Source organism: Engraulis encrasicolus, chromosome 12, assembly GCF_034702125.1.
Source record: "Engraulis encrasicolus isolate BLACKSEA-1 chromosome 12, IST_EnEncr_1.0, whole genome shotgun sequence".
Lineage (NCBI taxonomy): Eukaryota > Metazoa > Chordata > Actinopteri > Clupeiformes > Engraulidae > Engraulis > Engraulis encrasicolus.
Window position 1 is genome coordinate 5,800,500 of NC_085868.1, and position 9,896 is coordinate 5,810,395.

The window sequence follows — 9,896 nt, forward strand, 5'->3', positions numbered from 1 at the left end:
CTAATCTGTAAAAATGGGTACATTTTTTTCTCAAACAACGGATGGATGTTTCTGAGCAATTTGCTTGAAAACCAGTCTGGATTAAAATAAAATTTTTGTATGAGAGATGCTTTTAATGATTTATTCATTGCTCTCAGGTTTAACAGTTGCATACCACCTACCTCATAATCGTTATATAGATATGCTCGTCTAACTTTATCTTTTTTGCCATTCCAGATAAACTTAAATATTTGTTGTTCATATTCTTTAAAAAAGATTTCAGGAGGTGAAGGGAGTGCTAACATTAAATACGTAAATTGAGACACAACTAAGGAATTTATAAGTGTTACTTTACCATAAATAGTCAGATGATTACCTTGCCATGGCTGTAAAATGGAATTTAATTTACCCAACTTGCATTTATAATTAATTAAGGATATTTCTTCAATATTGTGGGGTATATGGATGCCAAGAATGTTGACGGCTCCATCTACCCATTCCACCGGAAGATCACATGGAAGACAGAAATCACTACTCTTCAAATAACCAAGTCGCAATATCCTACATTTCTCATAATTGGGTTTAAGCCCTGATATTTTTGAAAAGTTATTCAGGTCACTAATCAGATTATAAAGCGATTCATTGTCTGGTTTTATCATGAAACTGGAGTCATCTGCATACATACATACTTTATTATTAATACCATTTAATTCTAAACCTTTTATCCCTCTGTTAGATCTTACTTTCATTGCCAAGATCTCAATTGCAATGATAAAAAGATAGGGAGACAAAAGACAGCCTTGCTTGACTCCCCTTCGTATTGCTATTGACTTGGATAAATGCCCATTATTTAAAACTTTGCAGATAGCGCCTTCATACATCACTTTAACCCACTCTATTAAAGAGTCTCCAAAGTTAAAGTGTTTTAAACATTTGTTAATGAAGCCCCAACTGATTTTATCGAAGGCCTTCTCAAAATCAGCAATAAATATTAATCCAGCTTTGTTTTTGTTCAATTATTTCTATTATTTGTCTGATACTATTTGATATGTTCCGTCCTTGTATGAAACCTGTTTGGTCATTATGAATTATTGATGGTAGTACTAGGCAAGGCAAGGTTTCCAAATCTAAAACCTTTCTCCTCACCAGGGCAGGTGATGTTGTAGCCATCTGGTTGTGGGCTGTCTGGTTGGGAGCAGTTGACCAGAAGTAGATCTCCATCTTCAAAAATCCTGTACAGCAAGCAGTCATCCGTCCCATTAAATCGGTCCAGCTCAACCTCTCCCCCTTCAGTCCCAAATCTGAGAATTAAAATAGGGTCCGGGCTGAGGTGGGCACCAGAGATGAAAAGCAGCAGGCTAAATACCCTCATGCTGGCTACTCTATTCATTAGGAACTCTGTGTGTCTACGTTGTGTATTAGGCTTCATGTGGCGTCCTGAGTCTAATGGACAGGGCTTCGGAATTTATACTGGTCGTTCTTCTGACTTAGATGAGTTTACATAGGTGTGTGTGCGTGTGTGTGTGTGTGTGTGTGTGTGTGTGTGTGTGTGTGTGTGTGTGTGTGTGTGTGTGTGTGTGTGTGTGTGTGTGCGCAAGCACTCATGCTCATGCACACAAACACACACAGTTGCCATTTGCAAGCAAAATGCATTTGTTTATTGTTGACTTAATAATCATGCATGGAATAAGCTATTTACATTAGCATACAGAGCAGTACCTAAAGGATATTAACAGATATTTTATCGTTTTTTCTATTTGCACATTTTGTGGCTGCTTTTGCGGAACTCTTCACACAAATGCACAAACATAGTAGCCAAACTAGTAGCACAAAACTGCTTTGCACTCAGTTTGAAATACAATATACCTGTGTATCACACACTTTGCAAAATGAAAGAAAGACAAACAGCACTCATTTTGCTCATTTTAACTGCCAACACAACTTGCTGCTTTACACACAATTTCCAAATGATGAACACTCTCTTGGACTTCTATAACCTCCTCAATATTACATAGGCCTACTTTTTTAATAGACAAATCAAGACACAAGGTGTGTTTTTATGCACATTTTTTCTGATTGCTAATGTTCATTTTTTTTAACTTGAGATGTATTTGCAGAACTTTTCACAGTACAGTACAATGTACATCAACCTCAATAAATAAATCAGTCAATCAATATTGCTGATATAACACATTATCAGATGTACCTAACAGTACAGAAAGAGAAGAGAGAAGAAAAACTATATTGTGTTATAGATAGATATTGTATTAAAACAAGATACTGTTGGGGCAGTTCTAATAGGAAGCTGGTCCCAGCATTTGACAGCCTAATGACTAAATGCTATTTTACCCTGTCTGGATTTAACCAGTAGAGTAGGAGACTCTGAAGACCTAAGACATCTATTACTGATGATATTGCTCTAGCATATCTAGGCCTACATACCATTTAGTGACTTATAGACTATCAGAAAAGTTTTAAACTCAATTCTAAATCTTACTGGTAGCCAGTGTAATGGCTTAAGTACTGGTCTGATGTGGTCTTTATTTTAGTTGGAATTCTAGCTGCTGCATTTTGGATTAGTTGCACCTGCCTGGGTGAGTTTTGGGGAAGACTATTTGTAGGGTATTTGAAGGATATGAAAAGGATATAGCATGTGTAAAATAAAATTGCATAAGAAAATATGTATACAGTTTCTGTAAAATAAAGTCACATCAATAATATTGGAACATACTACTACTGTAACAAATATATACATAGCCTACTATATTACAACATACTAAATAGCATGTGTAGAATAACATCACATCAGGAATACAGACTAAGAATATAGCCTACACTACTATTCAAAAGATTGGGGTCACCCTCGTTTTTCCAGTTACTTTTTGCGATTCAAGTTAAAGAAATGTATCTAATGGCTTGAAAATGCTACAAAAGTAAGTACTGAAGAGAAAAAGATGAAAAAAAATGTTTGATTACCCATCAAACTGGTTAAACTGGATGGCATTCATACAGTCCAAAACCATGTCTGTCCCACTAACATGCTTGACTGTAAACATGGGAAAATGTTTTCTACTTTTCTAAACAGACTAATGATATGGGTCGCTGAAACCATGTCCTGTGGAGATGTACCAAGCATGTGTGATGGTATCCAAGTGAGTAATACAAAGAAATGTATCGCATGCTTACAGTCAAGTATGCTAGTGGGGGGCTGCATTAATGGCGTTCATGTACCAAGACTACTGAAGTGGATCATGATCCTCTCTATGGAATTGTGTAAGGGGTATACTCATTATTGCTGTGCACTGTACATTATAGATTGTGTGCAATAACATAGAATATTACAACATGTACGTATAGCATGAGAAAAAAAAAATAAAATGGAATGTCCACCCACTGGTTCCTGTATTGCTTTTTATTTATTTCCCAGTGAACATTTTCAAGGTATTCAATGCAGTCTGATGCGCAAAAAGCTCAAACCATTAACTGGGAAATAAAGAAGTAAAAGCAGGGTGTGTGAGAAACGTGCCATATATATTTATTTTTTATTTTTTTGTCCTGTAGGCCCTACCTGCATTTTTGGATGTGTGCACCGCTACCTCTTTACTTCATGTATAGCAAGTGAGTGAATTCAGATGCTGTCTCCAGCTTCCTCCACAACATCATGGAGGTCTTCATCTCCACTCTGGTGCCTCTCTCTTCTCTGATGTCTAGAGGTCTGCTTCCCCTTTCTGCTCCTAAGGTTGACCCAGATCACAGCAACTACCAGCCCCAGCAGCACACAGGCCAGCGCTGAGGTATACGCTGTGTAGAATGGAGAGTTCACCCCAAATGGATCCTTGTACAGCAGGTGGATGCTTCGCTCATAACAAGCAAAGTCCCCGTCAAAAAACTCGAACCCGTCTATTCTCCATGTGTACACCCCCCTGTCCTCTGCTGTGAGGTTGGAAATGTTCAGAGCCATGCTGGAGTTGAACACAGTCACTCTGCCCATTAAATCTTCAGGCATAGGCACATCATCATTCACACCAAAGGACATTTCGACCTCTATATTATCTATAATCAGCATCTGTGGATGTACACCTTTCTGACGAAACCACTTAGCTCTGAGCAAAAACGCAGAGTCATTCAAATAGGCATCCATAAGGACACTTTCACCATGAGAGAACATCACTTTTACAGGGGAGAATTCAACACAAACTGACAGGAAGATATTATTAATTATTAATTTATCATGAGTGGTGCATTCATAGGCTCCAGAACCAGACACAGAGGGAATGATGAGGGAATAGTCCCCAGACTGGCTACCGTTCAGCATGTACATCCCTTCCTGTGGCTGGGTCTGATTGCTGCTGATGAAGACATCTCCAGTGGGGGTACTCCAGTGCACTTCTTCTGGGAAATCTCCTTTGAAAGTGCAGGGAAGAGTGATGCTCGTCTCTTGAGAACTAACAATGACTGTAGGAGTAGGCGTTAGACTATAGGTTATAGTATGTTGACATTGGCCCCAACTCCACATTGTGCATACTACAAGGCCGCCCATAAAACCAGTCAGTGTGACCACTAAGGTGTCGGGGTCCACCTGCAGCCTGTCTCTCAGGGACCTGTATGGGACGAGGGGCTCCAGAGAGGAGCTGGTGTCCAGGATCAGAGTCACATCTCTGCTATCAGAATCAAATTCATACAACTGTAAGGTGCTTTCCTTCCCCACCGAGGAAGAATCAAACTCACATAGTGTTGTGCCATTTCTAGCATTTATCATACCAGGATTCTCAGAAAAGTCCACTTGACTTTCTGCACAGACAATGAGGCTGTAGATGAATTCTATGTAGCTGCTGTTTCCTCTCCACACCTCTACCCTGTAGTCGCCACTCTGGGACAAGGCAAGGTTTCCAAATCTAAAACCTTTCTCCTCACCAGGGCAGGTGATGTTGTAGCCATCTGGTTGTGGGCTATCTGGCTGGGAGCAGTTGACCAAAAGTAGATCTTCATCTTCACCAATCCTGTACAGCAAACAGTCATCAATCCCACTGACTTGGCGGAAATCAGCATCCCCTCCTTTTGTCCCAAATCTGAGAATAGGGTCCAGAGATGAACCAGAGATCAACACCAGCAGGAGCAATGCCCTTATGTTCTCTACTCTCCACATTCTGAGCTCTGATTTCAGTCTTCGTGAGTAGTTTTCAGACTAGCAGGTACTGTAGACTGTGCTGAGCTTGGGAACTTATTATGATCTTTCCTCTGACGTAGATGAGATGACATAAGTGCGTGTGTGTATGTGTAAGTGTATGTGCGCGTGCCTGTGCGCACACACATACAAAAAACACATACACACACACACACATGAAAGGCAAGGCCTATTCATTTCCTTCATTCTACCGGATGCTTCTCAGATCCTCAGTTTGACAACTATCACAGCAGCTACACAGCAGCCACTGCAGCACACAGGCCAGCACTGAGGCAAGCGCTGAGTAGAGTGGGCAGCCGTGGCCTAATGTGTATCCCCATAATGCACCCCGTACCACCAGTGGCACGCTGTAATAGACATTGAAAGGTTAATTGCCTTGTATATTACTATGACATAACTGAGGGTCTTTGGTAATGCACTAGGCTATGACAGCAGCAACCCCAGCAACCCCAATCCCTGATCAGGCTACCTACTCTAAAAACATTACATTACATAAAACATACACAATTACATAATTACACTAAGAAACTGATGAGGGCAGTACGATGTACACTGTACATCTATGACACCGGGGACACATACACGCAAATTTGCGAAGCGACTGCCATTCATTCCAATGAGGCAAGCGAAATGGGGCAAAGGTATAGCAAACTTGGCAAAGCGAAGCAAAAAATATTCAGTTTAATATTATTCAACTGAGGAGCAAATTTTGCCTGCAGTTGGCAATACAATCAGCAGCGTGAACGTTTTAAATGATTTGATTCACCATGATGACCTGTTGAGCATTGAGCTGTCAGAACGGAATACTGAATTTCTCCTGTCTTCTCTCGTTTCGCCTCCATGTGTCCCTGGCAGAGGTGTCAAAAGTAAAAGAAAAAAGATACGCTACGATACGATCAGGGCTCCGAACCGGTTCAAGGAACGAAAACGAAAACCGAAAACGAACGAAATTTTATGGAATTTTACAAGGAACGGAAACGGAAACGGAAACGAAATGGTCTTCAAGTGTTCCGGAACAAAAACGTTATTCTGAAATCCACAAACCGGTTAATAACGTTTTTTTTTTCGTTCTCTATATTTCATACAAGTGCACGATTTTGTTTGAGGAGTAACCATGGCGACGAGCAGTCTTTTAGTTCGGCTACTGACGTGTATGAGGGGATGCATGCATAGCCTACAGCAACAGCATTTTGCTTCACCTGAGCTCTTGCAGCCGATTGATAAAATATTGAGGAGCATTGGCCAATCAGAGTGCGACTGTAATGCTGTGCATTGTATGGAGAAACTTCCTGGGTAAATTTTACGGATGTGCTTCTCCTGGCTTTCTCGTAGTGATTGGAAGTTGGCTCTAATAAACCCGCCCTAAAGTTGTTGACCACCAATATCAAATAAGTTTTTGTAAGAGAGATGACACTTTACCCGCGCTTTTCTTCAGTCTCATTCACGGACAGTACAGAGTTTTATTATTGACACAATGGAGAGCAAAAGAGAACATGTCTTGAGATCGGTGTTGGGATTCCTACAGGGTATTTGGACCATTAGGCCTACAGTCTATGATTTGCAAAGGAATTGGATAGGCGATTTGATGAACCTAATTCGCAGAGTGCTCTCGAGAGGCAACTGGTGGGTAAGTCATGTTTAGCTTACTACTTGTAATGGCACCGCCGAGTGCCTCGATGTTCTGGCAAATATGGTTATGGCAAATATGTTGTGGTAAAGTTACTGAAGTGCTTTTGTTGTGCGCAGCGTATCCCACTGTCGGTTGTAGAGAAGAGAGGTGAGAGCTGGTGTTTTATGTGCTGTAATCAAGGACGTCTTATTTATCTGTTGTTGTGGTCAATGCGGGATAAAGTCATGCGTGGCAGATGGGCTGACGCTAGCTACTGGCCCACTCAATGTTTCGATGGTTTTCTCAGTATTGCGCAATATTTCCTGGCTGTCATCACGAATAACAGTAGGTCGCGTGTGACAACAAGCAGGGATAGAGAAAGACAGCGCATTTGTTGTTGTTTAAGTTATTATTCTCTTCTGTCGTGCAGAGGGCTGGGCTGATGGGGATCTGGAGTAGCCTACGTGGAAACTCTTACTATTTTGTGACGCTTGTCTGTTAGGCTACAAAAGGTCTCCGGTTTTGTGGTGATGGACTTGCGCTGGAATGGTTGGTAGCCGATATCTGAGAGCATATCCGAGGTTTTAGACTATGCAACCTGTCCCTTCTCTAGTGACCCCTTGCATCGTGCACATCTCAAAACAGTTTGGGATTTTTTTTGTTGAGCAAGCTTGCGTCCCTTTAACTTACATGTTTCACTTGCTGCAAACCTCATGGCCTATTAAATAGAGCTAAGCAAGAACTGGAATCCATGCCTATCGACACCTCTTATTATGCTGATGTCACCTGCGCTATTCTGTATTGCGCTTCCCCACTCAAAATTTCCACCCACCGCTACTGGGCTGGCATAGGCTACTGTTGATAAGAATTATAGGCATAGGTTAAATCTGCCAGGATGGATAGCCCATCTGAGTGTTTTTGGGTGTGTTATTATTTTTGAGAATAGCTGTGTAAATCAAGGGGAAATAATGAGTACGTCTATTCTAAGATAAAGTCCACGAAAATAGACTTAATATGGCCGTTAAACACTGCAGGAACGTTAAGAACGAACGTTATTTTTCGTTCCGAACCGGTTCAGGAACGATATTTTTGTGGGGGAACGATTGCAAGAACGAAAACGTTAAATTGAAACTTGCCTGAACCATTCGGAACGGAACGTTTGAAAAATAATTTCGTTTTCAAGCCCTGGATACGATACGTTGTGAGGTGATACGTTTCGTTACGTTGCGATACGATACGTTGCGATACGATACGTTGCGATACAATACGATGCGATACTATACGATATGATAGTACTTCATTGTCAGTTTGCAGTGAAATTCATTTTGTATCCCTGAGCAAGACTTGTTGAAGGCAGTGCATACACATAACATCAGAAGACTACATGTATTGCACATGTGCCAAGTCCCACTTGCATCAGCACTAACTGACCAAAACAGACAGAGGACAGAGGCCTATACAGACATACAGTACATGCATACATACTGTACATACATTGTGTTCAACCCATCAGACATTATCATTGTGGAGTGATAACACCATACATACAGTCTGAAGACTGATTCAACAGAAGAATTAATTGATGTATGAAGGAATGTTTAAGTCTGTAAAAGTAAATGGTGTAAATGCAACACTAGCAAATGATTACATAGCTGTTACAACAGTTAGTCCATTGTAACGAATGAGGAAGATAGACTTCGTTGTTATTGAAAAACACTAAAAACCTAACAAGAACCCACCACAAATAAGATCCAACCAGTGCAGAGTCAGCTGATTGTAAGACAAGTACACAGGTCTACTGGTTACTCAGATAAGTTGTAAGTAGTAGTGTTTTTTTCTGAGTCTAGCATGCAGGCTGTCACAACATACTGAAATGTATTCCATGCCCTTTCACAAACTATTGCTGCATTTATTTTGTGCGTACCATGCACTTTAACATTTTCAATCATATAAGGTCTCGAAGTGCAGGCTTGGGAAGCAGAGATAGCGAGATAGCAAGAGATTTATGAAAGATTTCTGCCTCATGCTGCTCAGCTCCCTTCTTTTTTGACTAGTTTTAGAGCAGATTTTTCCCTCTTGACTTTCTAGGAAAAGGCTTCTAGTTCTTGGAGGCTTGGGGTCTTGGATGCAATGCTATTCTTGAGGTCTATCCACAGAGTTGCATCGCTGTCAAGAGCACAGGGAGCACGCAGGGGCCTCTCATCATGACAAGCATACACGCACACACACACGTAGGGACACACACACGCATGCACAAACACACACACACACACACACGCACACGCACGCACACATACTTTATACATGCATACACACACACACACACACACACACACACACACACACACACACACACACACACACACACACACACACACACACACACACACACACACACACACACACACACACACACACACACAAACTATCTGGCGCACGTGCACACACACTCACGTCCAAATGTAGTGTAGACACGCTTGAACACACGCACACGCACACACACACACTGACACACACATACACACACACACGCGCGCACACACACACTGAAGTCCGTGTCAAGCCCTTTAGCCTGAATGGCTTGAGGTTGAACAATGTGCATTTTTGAGGCGTTTTTTGTTGAACTGTTCTCTTGTACAGGCCCTGCTTTTCCATGGCTGCATATGGATGGAATGTATACATTCACATACATGCACGCATACAGTACAGCACACACGCGCACACGCGCACGCACGCACACACACACTGATGTCTGTCTTTAGGAATTCACTGGTCGTTAATTGGATCCATTCTTCAGCCCAGAAGGGTTCCACAGTGCCACTCTCTAACACACACACACACACACACACACACACACACACACACACACACACACACACACACACACACACACACACACACACACACACACACACACACACACACACACACACACACACACTCTCTCTCTCTCTAATAAAAAATACAACATTGTACACAAATTCACATTGTAGATATATAGCAAGTGAGACAGGGATATTGGCACAAGCAATCACGACTGTGTGTCTGTGTGTGATGCATGTTTCTTGGTCCCTTCCCTGTAAAAATCTCTTAGGATGAACTGTTGATATTCCAATTAGAGTT